The following is a 15488-nucleotide window of genomic DNA, read 5'->3' on the forward strand; positions in this document are numbered from 1 at the left end:
CCCCCACCGCTCTCTGTCTCTCCTCCCTCTCTCCCCCACCGCTCTCTGTCCCTCCTCCCTCTCCCCCGCCCAGCTCTGGCTGTCCCTCTTGTTATAGACAGTTTCTTGTTTGCGTGCTCCCTATGAAACGTGGCGTTAGGATGTCAGTGCTGCCTGTTTGATGGAGATGTGAATATGCAGCAGTGAGGATTTCAGTGGCAGATGCCGACAGCCTGATTCCCCTGCTCACCTCTGCCCCTCAGCTTACGGCGAGTCTGAAGCCTTTAAGGCTGGGAGTGGGGAGTATCCCCTCCCTCACTCAGTGCCTCAGCCAGGGGCTGTTGTTGGGAAGGGAAGCTGCGTTCAGGCCAGCGGGGAGTCGGGAGGGAGGGGAGGATGCGTACGCCCTCGGGCTGGAGGAGCCTGAGCTTTGCAGCAGAAATGCATTTACTGGCGCTGCCTCTGCAACACGGACATGTCTGACTTTCTTTCTCTGTCTCCATAGCTCTCCGAGAAACTAAAGAAGAAACAGGAGAGGTGAGTCTGCCTCAGGGGCCGTCCCATCCACTGTGCGGTGTCAGCTTCTGTATCTAACCCCGTGCTGTACCTGCCCTGGGAGTGTTTGATGGGGACGTTGTAGAGGGAGTTTACTCTGTATCTAACCCCGTGCTGTACCTGTCCTGGGAGTGTTTGATTGGGACAGTGTAGAGGGACCTTTACTCTGTATCTAGCCCCGTGCTGTACCTGTCCTGGGAGTGTTTGATAGGGGCAGTGTAGAGGGAGCTTTACTCTGTATCTAACCCCATGCTGTACCTGTCCTGGGAGTGTTTGATGGGGACGGTGTAGAGGGAGCTTTACTCTGTATCTAACCCCGTGCTGTACCTGTCCTGGGAGTGTTTGATGGGGACAGTGTAGAGGAAGCTTTACTCTGTATCTAACCCCGTGCTGTACCTGCCCTGGGAGTGTTTGATGGGGACGGTGTAGAGGGTGCTTTACTCTGTATCTAACCCCATGCTGTACCTGTCCTGGGAGTGTTTGATGGGGACGGTGTAGAGGGAGCTTTACTCTGTATCTAACCCCGTGCTGTACCTGTCCTGGGAGTGTTTGATGGGGAGAGAATAGAGCCAGTCTAGGTGCTCTGATGGAGGGTCTCAGAGCTGGGGAGTCTGTCACATGCCTGCTGGGAATATTCACTTTTGATTTGAATGGTCTGCGGCGTTGTAAACACTGCGTGCCTGTCTGGAAGAACTCAGGCCCCCCCCACCCTGGCTGTCGAGTGAATTGGAATGTCCCGAGCTGGTAGCAAGGCCCCTTGGGGAGACCTTTACCCTCCCAGTGTGAACCCTGTCGCTGGCTGTCAGCCAGGCATTCAGCCATGGGCCGAATTCCAAGTGGGGTCTTTGTCCCAGGCCCAAGCGGGAATTATTGGTATGAGGAGTGACGGGGGAGAGGGGGTAGTGAGGTTCGAGATAAGCTGGGTGTTAAAGCATGGGGGGCCAAGGCTGCTATATGGGACTGTGGTCCCAATCGCACGGATCAAGTAGAATAGCAGCACAGGCTGGAGGAGTTCAATGGCCTTGTCCTGCTACTTATCAAGGGAGCGTGCCAACATAGTCCTCCTCTGTGTTCGCTGACAGGCATCATTTCCAATGCCAGCTCATTAACATTTCTGTTCCCCCCCTCTGTCTCTCTAGCTTTCTGCGTCTGCAGTCTGAGAAGGAAGCGCTCTACAACGACAGCAGGTAGGTATAGATACGCCAACCTTGGCGACCAGCCGAGTGGGTTAGGAGCCACCGTATCCACCACTGAGGGAGCGCTGTGCTGTCAGAGGGTCAGCGCTGAGGGAGAGCTGCCGTGTTGGAGGGTCAGCGCTGAGGGAGGGTCAGCGCTGAGGGAGCGCCGCAGTGTCAGAGGGTCAGCGCTGAGGGAGCGCCACACTGTGGGAGGGTCAGCGCTGAGGGAGCGCCGCACTGTCGGAGGATCAGTGCTGAGGGAGCGCCGCACTGTCGGAGGGTCAGTGCTGAGGGAGCGCCGCGCTGTCGGAGGGTCAGTGCTGAGGGAGCGCCGCAGTGTTGGAGGGTCAGTGCTGAGGGAGCGCCGCACTGTCGGAGGATCAGTGCTGAGGGAGCGCCGCACTGTCGGAGGGTCAGTGCTGAGGGAACGCCGCGCTGTCGGAGGGTCAGCGCTGAGGGAGCGCCGCGCTGTCGGAGGGTCAGTGCTGAGGGAGCGCCGCACTGTCGGAGGGTCAGCGCTGAGGGAGCGCTGCGCTGTCGGAGGGTCAGCGCTGAGGGAGAGCTGCCGTGTTGGAGGGTCAGCGCTGAGGGAGGGTCAGCGCTGAGGGAGCGCCGCAGTGTCAGAGGGTCAGCGCTGAGGGAGCGCCACACTGTGGGAGGGTCAGCGCTGAGGGAGCGCCGCGCTGTCGGAGGATCAGTGCTGAGGGAGCGCCACACTGTCGGAGGGTCAGTGCTGAGGGAGCGCCGCGCTGTCGGAGGGTCAGTGCTGAGGGAGCGCCGCAGTGTTGGAGGGTCAGTGCTGAGGGAGAGCCGCACTGTCGGAGGATCAGTGCTGAGGGAGCGCCGCACTGTCGGAGGGTCAGTGCTGAGGGAACGCCGCGCTGTCGGAGGGTCAGCGCTGAGGGAGCGCCGCGCTGTCGGAGGGTCAGCGCTGAGGGAGCGCCGCACTGTCGGAGGGTCAGCGCTGAGGGAGCGCCGCGCTGTCGGAGGGTCAGCGCTGAGGGAGAGCTGCCGTGTTGGAGGGTCAGCGCTGAGGGAGGGTCAGCGCTGAGGGAGCGCCGCAGTGTCAGAGGGTCAGCGCTGAGGGAGCGCCACACTGTGGGAGGGTCAGCGCTGAGGGAGCGCCGCGCTGTCGGAGGATCAGTGCTGAGGGAGCGCCGCACTGTCGGAGGGTCAGTGCTGAGGGAGCGCCGCGCTGTCGGAGGGTCAGTGCTGAGGGAGCGCCGCAGTGTTGGAGGGTCAGTGCTGAGGGAGAGCCGCACTGTCGGAGGATCAGTGCTGAGGGAGCGCCGCACTGTCGGAGCGTCAGTGCTGAGGGAGCGCCGCGCTGTCAGAGGGTCAGTGCTGAGGGAGTGCCGCACTCTCGGAGGGTCAGTACTGGGAGAACTCCGCACTGTCAGAGGGTCAGTGCTGAGGGAGCGCCGCGCTGTCGGAGGGTCGGTACAAGGAGAACACAGCTCGCTGATAATCTCTCCAAGCTTTATTCTTGCCCCAAGCCTGAGGTGCAGGGCCCAGCAGTGATTGCTGATGGGGTTTGTGGGAAGTCTGATGGTATGAGAGGGAGACCTGTATTCACATTGGCCACAAATCCACCTGCCTCTTCGCTGTTTCCATTTTGTCTGTCTGTCTCAATTTACTTTGGTTCCTTTCTTTTCTCTTCCTCCGTCTGTCTGTCTCCCTCCCTCCCTCCGTCTGTCTGTCTCCCTCCCTCCCTCCGTCTGTCTGTCTCCCTCCCTCCCTCCGTCTGTCTGTCTCCCTCCCTCCCTCCGTCTGTCTGTCTCCCTCCCTCCCTCCGTCTGTCTGTCTCCCTCCCTCCCTCCGTCTGTCTGTCTCCCTCCCTCCCTCCGTCTGTCTGTCTCCCTCCCTCCCTCCGTCTGTCTGTCTCCCTCCCTCCCTCCGTCTGTCTGTCTCCCTCCCTCCCTCCGTCTGTCTGTCTCCCTCCCTCCCTCCGTCTGTCTGTCTCCCTCCCTCCCTCCGTCTGTCTGTCTCCCTCCCTCCCTCCGTCTGTCTGTCTCCCTCCCTCCCTCCGTCTGTCTGTCTCCCTCCCTCCCTCCTTCTGTCTGTCTCCCTCCCTCCCTCTGTCTGTCTCCCTCCCTCCCTCTGTCTGTCTCCCTCCCTCCCTCTGTCTGTCTCCCTCCCTCCCTCCCTCCGTCTGTCTGTCTCCCTCCCTCCCTCCGTCTGTCTGTCTCCCTCCCTCCCTCCGTCTGTCTGTCTCCCTCCCTCCCTCCGTCTGTCTGTCTCCCTCCCTCCCTCCGTCTGTCTGTCTCCCTCCCTCCCTCCGTCTGTCTGTCTCCCTCCCTCCCTCCGTCTGTCTGTCTCCCTCCCTCCCTCCATCTGTCTGTCTCCCTCCCTCCTTCTGTCTGTCTCCCTCCCTCCCTCCTTCTGTCTGTCTCCCTCCCTCCCTCCTTCTGTCTGTCTCCCTCCCTCCCTCTGTCTGTCTCCCTCCCTCCCTCCGTCTGTCTCCCTCCCTCCCTCCGTCTGTCTCCCTCCCTCCCTCCGTCTGTCTCCCTCCGTCTGTCTCCCTCCCTCCCTCCGTCTGTCTCCCTCCCTCCCTCCCTCTGTCTCCCTCCCTCCCTCTGTCTCCCTCCCTCCCTCCCTCTGTCTGTCTCCCTCCCTCCCTCTGTCTGTCTCCCTCCTTCTGTCTGTCTCCCTCCCTCCCTCCTTCTGTCTGTCTCCCTCCTTCCCTCCCTCTGTCTGTCTCCCTCCTTCCCTCCCTCTGTCTGTCTCCCTCCCTCCCTCCCTCTGTCTGTCTCCTTCCCTCCCTCTGTCTCCCTCCCTCCCTCCCTCCATCTGTCTCCCTCCCGCTGTCTGTCTCCCTCCCTCCGTCCCGCCGTCTGTCTCCCTCCCTCCGTCCCGCCGTCTGTCTCCCTCCCTCCGTCCCGCCGTCTGTCTCCCTCCCTCCCTCCCTCCCTCCGTCTGTCTCCCTCCCTCCCTCCCTCCGCCTGTCTCCTTCCCTCCCGCCGTCTGTCTCCCTCCCTCCGTCCCGCCGTCTGTCTCCCTCCCTCCGTCCCGCCGTCTGTCTCCCTCCCTCCGTCCCGCCGTCTGTCTCCCTCCCTCCGTCCCGCCGTCTGTCTCCCTCCCTCCGTCCCGCCGTCTGTCTCCCTCCCTCCGTCCCGCCGTCTGTCTCCCTCCCTCCGTCCCGCCGTCTGTCTCCCTCCCTCCGTCCCGCCCTCTGTCTCCCTCCCTCCGTCCCGCCCTCTGTCTCCCTCCCTCCGTCCCGCCCTCTGTCTCCCTCCCTCCGTCCCGCCCTCTGTCTCCCTCCCTCCGTCCCGCCCTCTGTCTCCCTCCCTCCGTCCCGCCCTCTGTCTCCCTCCCTCCGTCCCGCCCTCTGTCTCCCTCCCTCCGTCCCGCCCTCTGTCTCCCTCCCTCCGTCCCGCCCTCTGTCTCCCTCCCTCCGTCCCGCCCTCTGTCTCCCTCCCTCCGTCCCGCCCTCTGTCTCCCTCCCTCCGTCCCGCCCTCTGTCTCCCTCCCTCCGTCCCGCCCTCTGTCTCCCTCCCTCCGTCCCGCCCTCTGTCTCCCTCCCTCCGTCCCGCCCTCTGTCTCCCTCCCTCCGTCCCGCCCTCTGTCTCCCTCCCTCCGTCCCGCCCTCTGTCTCCCTCCCTCCGTCCCGCCCTCTGTCTCCCTCCCTCCCTCTGATCCCCTCTAGGACGAAGATTGAGGAACTTCAGCTGCGAAAGGAGGAGGAGCTGAAATCTCTCAACGCCCGAAACCAGCGACTGCAGCAAGAGATTCAAACAGCCAATCAGGTACGGACGCCGGGTCCAGACCTGGCCAATTGGATACAGGCTCAGAGACCCTGCCCTGGCCAATCGGAGACAGGCTCGGAACCCCTGCCCTGGCCAATCGGATACAGGCTCAGAGACCCTGCCCTGGCCAATCGGAGACAGGCTCGGAACCCCTGCCCTGGCCAATCGGATACAGGCTCAGAGACCCTGCCCTGGCCAATCGGATACAGGCTCAGAGACCCTGCCCTGGCCAATCGGATACAGGCTCAGAGACCCTGCCCTGGCCAATCGGATATGGGCTCGGGGCCCCCGCTCTGGCCAATCGGATACGGGCTCGGGGCCCCCGCTCTGGCCAATCGGATACAGGCTCAGAGCCCGAGGTATGGTGGGTCCTTGTTTCTGATCTGGGAGAGGTCCCCTTGCCACAGGAACAGGCCCTTCAGTGGGGCAGAGCCACAGTCGGTGCCTTTCTCAGCGGGGAGGAGGTGGTGAACCTATTCCACACGGCAGGATCTCTCTGTAAAGATGGGTCTGTTCAGAATGTCATTGTCCTTGCACCTCCCTCCCTCCCTCCCTCCCTCCCTCCCTCCCTCCCTCCCTCCCTCCCTCCCTATCTCGTTCCCTCGTTCCCGCTCCCAGTGCAGTTCCACTGGTGTCCAAACTGTCCCCGGCACCCGCATCTCCCACACACCCCTCCCCCCATCTCCCACACGCCCCTCCCCCCATCTCCCACACGCCCCTCCCCCCATCTCCCACACGCCCCTCCCCCCATCTCCCACACGCCCCTCCCCCCATCTCCCACACGCCCCTCCCCCCATCTCCCACACGCCCCTCCCCCCATCTCCCACACGCCCCTCCCCCCATCTCCCACACGCCCCTCCCCCCATCTCCCACACGCCCCTCCCCCCATCTCCCACACGCCCCTCCCCCCATCTCCCACACGCCCCTCCCCCCATCTCCCACACACCCCTCCCCCTCTCTCCCACACGCCCCTCCCCCCATCTCCCACACGCCCCTCCCCCTCTCTCCCACACACCCCTCCCCCCATCTCCCACACGCCCCTCCCCCATCTCCCACACGCCCCTCCCCCCATCTCCCGCACGCCCCTCCCCCCATCTCCCACACGCCCCTCCCCCCATCTCCCACACGCCCCTCCCCCCATCTCCCACACGCCCCTCCCCCCATCTCCCACACGCCCCTCCCCCCATCTCCCACACGCCCCTCCCCCCATCTCCCACACGCCCCTCCCCTCTCTCCCACACGCACCTCCCCCATCTCCCACACGCCCCTCCCCCCATCTCCCACACGCCCCTCCCCCCATCTCCCACACGCCCCTCCCCCCATCTCCCACATGCCCCTCCCCCCATCTCCCACACGCCCCTCCCCCCATCTCCCACACGCCCCTCCCCCCATCTCCCACACGCCCCTCCCCCTCTCTCCCACACGCCCCTCCCCCCATCTCCCACACGCCCCTCCCCCCATCTCCCACACGCCCCTCCCCCCATCTCCCACACGCCCCTCCCCCCATCTCCCACACGCCCCTCCCCCCATCTCCCACACGCCCCTCCCCCCATCTCCCACACGCCCCTCCCCCATCTCCCACACGCCCCTCCCCCCATCTCCCACACGCCCCTCCCCCTCTCTCCCACACGCCCCTCCCCCCATCTCCACACGCCCCTCCCCCTCTCTCCCACACGCCCCTCCCCCTCTCTCCACACGCCCCTCCCCCTCTCTCCCACACGCCCCTCCCCCCATCTCCCACACGCCCCCTCCCCCTCTCTCCCACACGCCCCGCCCTCTCTCCCCACACGCCCCTCCCCCTCTCTCCCACACGCCCCTCCCCCCATCTCCCACACGCCCCTCCCCCTCTCTCCCACACGCCCCTCCCCCCATCTCCCACACGCCCCTCCCCCTCTCTCCCACACGCCCCTCCCCCCATCTCCCACACGCCCCTCCCCCTCTCTCCAACACGCCCCTCCCCCCATCTCCCACACACCCCTCCCCCCATCTCCCACACGCCCCTCCCCCCATCTCCCACACGCCCTCCCCCCATCTCCCACACGCCCCTCCCCCCATCTCCCACACGCCCCTCCCCCCATCTCCCACACGCCCCTCCCCCTCTCTCCCACACGCCCCTCCCCCTCTCTCCCACACGCCCCTCCCCCCATCTCCCACACGCCCCTCCCCCTCTCTCCCACACGCCCCGCCCTCTCTCCCACACGCCCCTCCCCCTCTCTCCCACACGCCCCTCCCCCCATCTCCCACACGCCCCTCCCCCTCTCTCCCACACGCCCCTCCCCCCATCTCCCACACGCCCCTCCCCCTCTCCCACACGCCCCTCCCCCCATCTCCCGCACACCCCTCCCCCCATCTCCCACACGCCCCTCCCCCCATCTCCCACACGCCCCTCCCCCTCTCTCCAACACGCCCCTCCCCCCATCTCCCACACACCCCTCCCCCCATCTCCCACACGCCCCTCCCCCCATCTCCCACACGCCCCTCCCCCCATCTCCCACACACCCCTCCCCCCATCTCCCACACGCCCCTCCCCCCATCTCCCACACGCCCCTCCCCCTCTCTCCCACACGCCCCTCCCCCCATCTCCCACACGCCCCTCCCCCCATCTCCCACACGCCCCTCCCCCCATCTCCCACACTCCCCTCCCCCCATCTCCCACACGCCCCTCCCCCCATCTCCCACACGCCCCTCCCCCCATCTCCCACACGCCCCTCCCCCCATCTCCCACACGCCCCTCCCCCTCTCTCCCACACGCCCCTCCCCCCATCTCCCACACGCCCCTCCCCCTCTCTCCCACACGCCCCTCCCCCCATCTCCCACACGCCCCTCCCCCCATCTCCCACACGCCCCTCCCCCTCTCTCCCACACGCCCCTCCCCCCATCTCCCACACGCCCCTCCCCCCATCTCCCACACGCCCCTCCCCCCATCTCCCGCACGCCCCTCCCCCTCTCTCCCACACACCCCTCCCCCCATCTCCCACACGCCCCTCCCCCCATCTCCCACACGCCCCTCCCCCTCTCTCCCACACGCCCCTCCCCCCATCTCCCACACGCCCCTCCCCCCATCTCCCACACACCCCTCCCCCCCTCTCCCACACGCCCCTCCCCCCATCTCCCACACGCCCCTCCCCCCATCTCCCACACGCCCCTCCCCCTCTCTCCCACACGCCCCTCCCCCTCTCTCCCACACGCCCCTCCCCCTCTCTCCCACACGCCCCTCCCCCCATCTCCCACACGCCCCTCCCCCCATCTCCCACACGCCCCTCCCCCCATCTCCCACACGCCCCTCCCCCTCTCTCCTGCACGCCCCTCCCCCCATCTCCCACACGCCCCTCCCCCCATCTCCCACACGCCCCTCCCCCCATCTCCCACATGCCCCTCCCCCTCTCTCCCACACGCCCCTCCCCCCATCTCCACACGCCCCTCCCCCCATCTCCCGCACACACCCTCCCCCTCTCTCCCACACACCCCTCCCCCTCTCTCCCACACACCCCTCCCCCCATCTCCCACACGCCCCTCCCCCCATCTCCCACACGCCCCTCCCCCCATCTCCCACACGCCCCTCCCCCCATCTCCCACACGCCCCTCCCCCCATCTCCCACACGCCCCTCCCCCCATCTCCCACACGCCCCTCCCCCCTCTCTCCCACACGCCCCTCCCCCCATCTCCCACACGCCCCTCCCCCCATCTCCCACACGCCCCTCCCCCCATCTCCCACACGCCCCTCCCCCCATCTCCCCACACCCCTCCCCCCATCTCCCACACGCCCCTCCCCCTCTCTCCCACACGCCCCTCCCCCTCTCTCCCGCACACCCCTCCCCCCATCTCCCACACGCCCCTCCCCCCATCTCCCACACGCCCCTCCCCCCATCTCCCACACACCCCTCCCCCCATCTCCCACACGCCCCTCCCCCTCTCTCCCACACGCCCCTCCCCCTCTCTCCCACACGCCCCTCCCCCCATCTCCCACACGCCCCTCCCCCCATCTCCCACACGCCCCTCCCCCTCTCTCCCCACACGCCCCTCCCCCTCTCTCCCACACGCCCCTCCCCCCATCTCCCACACGCCCCTCCCCCTCTCTCCCACACTCCCCTCCCCCCATCTCCCACACGCCCCTCCCCCCATCTCCCACACGCCCCTCCCCCCATCTCCGCACACCCCTCCCCCCATCTCCCACACGCCCCTCCCCCCATCTCCCACACGCCCCTCCCCCCATCTCCCACACGCCCCTCCCCCTCTCTCCCACACGCCCCTCCCCCTCTCTCCCGCACGCCCCTCCCCCTCTCTCCCACACAGCCCCTCCCCCCATCTCCCACACGCCCCTCCCCCCATCTCCCACAGCCCCTCCCCCTCTCTCCCACACGCCCCTCCCCCCATCTCCCACACGCCCCCTCCCCCCATCTCCCACACGCCCCTCCCCCTCTCTCCCACACGCCCCTCCCCCTCTCGCCACACGCCCCTCCCCCCATCTCCCACACAGCCCCTCCCCCCATCTCCCACACGCCCCTCCCCCTCTCTCCCACACGCCCTCCCCCCATCTCCCACACGCCCCTCCCCCATCTCCCACACGCCCCTCCCCCCATCTCCCACACGCCCCTCCCCCTCTCTCCCAGCACGCCCCTCCCCCTCTCTCCCACACGCCCCTCCCCCTCTCTCCCACACGCCCCTCCCCCTCTCTCCCACACGCCCCTCCCCCCATCTCCCACACGCCCCTCCCCCCATCTCCCACACGCCCCTCCCCCCATCTCCCACACGCCCCTCCCCCCATCTCCCACACGCCCCTCCCCCCATCTCCCACACGCCCCTCCCCCCATCTCCCGCACGCCCCTCCCCCCATCTCCCGCACGCCCCTCCCCCCATCTCGCGCACGCCCCTCCCCCCCTCTCGCGCCCGCCCCTCCCCCTCCCTCGCGCCCGCCCCTCCCCCTCCCTCGCGCCCGCCCCTCCCCCTCCCTCGCGCCGGCCCCTCCCCCTCCCTCGCGCCCGCCCCTCCCCCTCCCTCGCGCCCGCCCCTCCCCCTCCCTCGCGCCGGCCCCTCCCCCTCCCTCGCGCCCGCCCCTCCCCCTCTCTCGCGCCTGCCCCTCTGCCTCGGGATGCATTGCCCAATGAGTGTGCCATGCGATAGATTTTCTGCTCGGCCTCTTTTTCTCTCTGCCCAGAGCCTCGCCGACTTGAAGGATCACACACAGAAACTACAGAAGGAGCACGAGGTGGTCCTGCAGACACTCCGTGACCAGGTGAGCCTGTGTGTCTGGAGGCAAAGCTTCCGAGCTCTCAAATGCCCAGCGGGAATGCCACTGATTCCAGAGTCTTCCTGGATCACTGATCCAGTATATTGGGGATAAGAGTCAGTGTGCAGAGCAGGATCCCACACAGTTGCATTGAATGGGAAGGGTTTGGGTCCATTGGGATTGTGTACAGTGGGAGTGAGTGGGAAGGGGTTTGGGTCCATTGGGATTGTGTACAGTGAGAGTGAGTGGGAAGGGGTTTGGGTCCATTGGGATTGTGTACAGTGGGAGTGAACGGGAAGGGGTTTGGGTCCATTGGGATTGTGTACAGTGGGAGTGAGTGGGAAGGGGTTTGGGTCCATTGGGATTGTGTACAGTGGGAGTAAGTGGGAAGGGGTTTGGGTCCATTGGGATTGTGTACAGTGGGAGTGAGTGGGAAGGGGTTTGGGTCCATTGGGATTGTGTACAGTGAGAGTGAGTGGGAAGGGGTTTGGGTCCATTGGGATTGTGTACAGTGGGAGTAAGTGGGAAGGGGTTTGGGTCCATTGGGATTGTGTACAGTGAGAGTGAGTGGGAAGGGGTTTTGGTCCATTGGGATTGTGTACAGTGGGAGTAAGTGGGAAGGGGTTTGGGTCCATTGGGATTGTGTACAGTGAGAGTGAGTGGGAAGGGGTTTGGGTCCATTGGGATTGTGTACAGTGGGAGTAAGTTGGAAGGGGTTTGGGTCCATTGGGATCGTGTACAGTGAGAGTGAGTGGGAAGGGGTTTGGGTCCATTGGGATTGTGTACAGTGGGAGTGAACGGGAAGGGGTTTGGGTCCATTGGGATTGTGTACAGTGGGAGTGAACGGGAAGGGGTTTGGGTCCATTGGGATTGTGTACAGTGGGAGTAAGTGGGAAGGGGTTTGGGTCCATTGGGATTGTGTACAGTGAGAGTGAGTGGGAAGGGGTTTGGGTCCATTGGGATTGTGTACAGTGGGAGTGAACGGGAAGGAGTTTGGGTCCATTGGGATTGTGTACAGTGGGAGTGAATGGGAAGGGGTTTGGGTCCATTGGGATTGTGTACAGTGGGAGTGAACGGAAAGGGGTTTGGGTCCATTGGGATTGTGTACAGTGGGAGTGAATGGGAAGGGGTTTGGGTCCATTGGGATTGTGTACAGTGGGAGTGAATGGGAAGGGGTTTGGGTCCATTGGGATTGTGTACAGTGGGAGTGAACGGGAAGGGGTTTGGGTCCATTGGGATTGTGTACAGTGGGAGTGAATGTGAAAGGGTTTGGGTCCGTTGGGGTTGTGTACAGTGGGAGTGAATGGGAAAGGGTTTGGGTCCGTTGGGATTGTGTACAGTGGGAGTGAACGGGAAGGGGTTTGGGTCCATTGGGATTGTGTACAGTGGGAGTGAACGGGAAGGGGTTTGGGTCCATTGGGATTGTGTACAGTGGGAGTGAGTGAGAAAGGGTTTGGGTCCATTGGGATTGTGTACAGTGGGAGTGAAGGGGAAGGGGTTTGGGTCCATTGGGATTGTGTACAGTGGGAGTGAACGGGAAGGGGTTTGGGTCCATTGGGATTGTGTACAGTGGGAGTGAAGGGGAAGGGGTTTGGGTCCATTGGGATTGTGTACAGTGGGAGTGAGCGGGAAGGGGTTTGGGTCCATTGGGATTGTGTACAGTGGGAGTGAACGGGAAGGGGTTTGGGTCCATTGGGATTGTGTACAGTGGGAGTGAATAGGAAGGGGTTTGGGTCCATTGGGATTGTGTACAGTGGGAGTGAACGGGAAGGGGTTTGGGTCCATTGGGATTGTGTACAGTGGGAGTGAATGTGAAAGGGTTTGGGTCCGTTGGGGTTGTGTACAGTGGGAGTGAATGGGAAAGGGTTTGGGTCCGTTGGGATTGTGTACAGTGGGAGTGAACGGGAAGGGGTTTGGGTCCATTGGGATTGTGTACAGTGGGAGTGAACGGGAAGGGGTTTGGGTCCATTGGGATTGTGTACAGTGGGAGTGAACGGGAAGGGGTTTGGGTCCATTGGGATTGTGTACAGTGGGAGTGAGTGAGAAAGGGTTTGGGTCCATTGGGATTGTGTACAGTGGGAGTGAAGGGGAAGGGGTTTGGGTCCATTGGGATTGTGTACAGTGGGAGTGAACGGGAAGGGGTTTGGGTCCATTGGGATTGTGTACAGTGGGAGTGAAGGGGAAGGGGTTTGGGTCCATTGGGATTGTGTACAGTGGGAGTGAACGGGAAGGGGTTTGGGTCCATTGGGATTGTGTACAGTGGGAGTGAACGGGAAGGGGTCCATGGTGACTCAGCCAGAGGCTCCTGACTGAACCAATCCCCGGTTTAGACGATACCTTGTGGTTTGTGTGTTATTGGTTCCGGATCAGTTCTATCTCAGTCTTTTGGTTCTATTTGAAAGCTCTGGGCCTGTGACCCCCCCCACCGCCGTTACTATAGTGGACACTGAATTCCCACCACAGCTACGAGACGTTCTCAGTGTTGCTCTGTAACAGTGTCGGGACTGGTTGGGTTTCAGCTTCTCACTGTTCACAATCTCGTTAGAATTACAGTTCTCCAAATGTCTCTGTTCTGTGCTTTGGTTCGCTGTGGGTGTGTGTGTGGGTGTTTGTGTGTGGGTGTGTGTGTGTGTGGGTGTGTCTGTCTCTCTCTGTGTCGCACTTCCCATCACTCTTGCACCACCCACCTGCTCCGTTGCCCATCGCCCATCCAGCTGTGGCCCCATCGCCCACCTGCCTGTCAGCCCATCGGCCGCCCACTGCCCTGTAGCCACCCCGCCTCTCGCCCCTTCACCCTCTAGCCCTGTTGCCCGCCCATGTCTCTGGCCCCGTCTCCCACTCGCCCATCACCCGCTCGTGGCCCCTGCCCCTTGCCACCCCCTTGTGTCTCTGTCAGCTTGTGTTGATCTCGCTCACTGTTGATTGTTTGATTATTATGGAGCTCCTCTCGCTCCCTCGCTCTCTCCCTGAAACCCCCATCTTGCGAATCTGTTATTTGACTTCGAGTAACCTGGTCTGTGCTGTTTTTAACAACTCCCATCTTTCTCTCTTTCTCTCTTTTTCTCCTGCCCTCTCCCCATCTCTTTCTTTCTCCCTCTCCTCCCTCCCTCTCCTCCCTCTCTCTCCTCCCTCTCTCTCCTCCCTCTCTCTCCTCCCTCCCTCTCCTCCCTCCCTCTCCTCCCTCTCTCTCCTCCCTCTCTCTCCTCCCTCTCTCTCCTCCCTCTCTCTCCTCCCTCTCTCCTCCCTCTCTCCTCCCTCTCTCCTCCCTCTCTCCTCCCTCTCTCTCCTCCCTCCCTCTCCTCCCTCCCTCTCCTCCCTCTCTCTCCTCCCTCCCTCTCCTCCCTCCCTCTCCTCCCTCTCTCTCCTCCCTCTCTCTCCTCCCTCTCTCTCCTCCCTCTCTCTCCTCCCTCTCTCTCCTCCCTCTCTCTCCCCCCCATCTCTCCCCCCCCATCTCTCCCCCCCAATCTCTCCCCCCCCAATCTCTCCCCCCCCCTCTCCCAATCTCTCCCCCCCCTCTCTCCCCCCTCCATCTTTCCCCCCCCATCTCTCCCCCCCCATCTCTCCCCCCCCATCTCTCCCCCCCCATCTCTCCCCCCCCATCTCTCCCCCCCCCATCTCTCCCCCCCCATCTCTCCCCCCCCATCTCTCCCCCCCCATCTCTCCCCCCCCCATCTCTCCCCCCTCCATCTTTCCCCCCCCATCTCTCCCCCCCCATCTCTCCCCCCTCCATCTCTCCCCCCCCATCTCTCCCCCCCATCTCTCCCCCCCTCTTTCTATCTCTCCCTCCCTCTCTCCCTCTCTCGCCTGCTGATGTGCCATTGCCGTGCTGTTGATGTCCTCCGTCGGGTGAAAGGTCGAGTGTCAGAGTGCAGAGTGTCAGGAGCAGGTGGAGAGCATCCTGTCTGAGAACGATGCCCTCCGGACAGGTCTAGCAGCCTTAGAGCAGGTACCCACACCAGCTTCAGAAACCGTCTCGCGAAAAGTGGGGCCGCTGTCGACCGGTCCGACCCCGCGGGACCTCGTGGCCGCTGATTGGACGAGGAGGATCTCGTGGTGATTGGAGGGGGTGGGTGGGGGAGGGGCGAGACACGAATTGGCTCCGCGGGGCGTCAGGACGTGGGCCCGAGGTGAGCGGTAATTGGCCAGACCCACGCCCCAGCTCCCATCACAAGGCCCTTGGCGCCGGCCTCTTCCCCAGCAGCAGAGATCTGGGCAGAGGGCGTCGCTTGACTCTTGGCGCCTGACGCCTCACTAAACTGCTGCTGCTCTGTGCTTGCCCATGTCGGGGGTCCAGCCTGTGTCCTTCTGCCTCACCGATGTGCCACCTGTTCTATAAGCTGCAGGCTTGTGAACTGCGCTTCCTGCATCCGCTGTCTGTATAGATAAGGAGAGAGGTGTGCCGATCCCCACTGCCGTCTGACAAACCTCCAGTCACCTCCCCTGGGGGCCTGGAGGTCTCTGCCTTGCAATGAGCCCTGGCCGCCCCTCCCTCGAGTTCTCCGACTCAGGCTGGGTGAGATCTGCGGTGCTGGTCCCGCCCGGGGTTTAAACTGGTGGATTAGCCAACAGACCGAGAGTTGCCAGGAGCGCCGTCCCCTGAAACCCACCCAGGACTTCCAGCCAGGCCCTAAGGCAGCGCTGAGCACGGACCTTGGTCAGGGAATCCGGAGAAGCCAACGGCAGGACCCATCCTCGATCGACATCACAAACTGATCTTCGTCATACAGGCGGACTGGTGTGAAGAAACGTCTCGCAGGACAGTGTAGAGGGAGCTTTACTCTGTATCTAACCCCGCGCTGTACC

At 64.3% G+C, this 15488-nt stretch overlaps 1 protein-coding gene across 1 annotated transcript in view; it reads left to right on the forward strand.

The window, feature by feature from the left end:
- Positions 1 to 464: 464 nt before the first annotated feature.
- The window catches only part of LOC121275148 (GRIP1-associated protein 1-like), a gene marked incomplete at its 3' end in the record, with an annotated part of 31711 nt that continues 16687 nt past the window's right edge, over positions 465 to 15488 (forward strand). The window contains exons 1-5 of the mRNA XM_041182567.1: positions 465 to 516; positions 1674 to 1721; positions 5359 to 5458; positions 10614 to 10691; positions 14539 to 14631. The remainder of the gene's footprint in view (positions 517 to 1673; positions 1722 to 5358; positions 5459 to 10613; positions 10692 to 14538; positions 14632 to 15488) is intronic.

This window comes from Carcharodon carcharias, unplaced genomic scaffold, assembly GCF_017639515.1.
Source record: "Carcharodon carcharias isolate sCarCar2 unplaced genomic scaffold, sCarCar2.pri scaffold_1091_ctg1, whole genome shotgun sequence".
NCBI lineage: Eukaryota > Metazoa > Chordata > Chondrichthyes > Lamniformes > Lamnidae > Carcharodon > Carcharodon carcharias.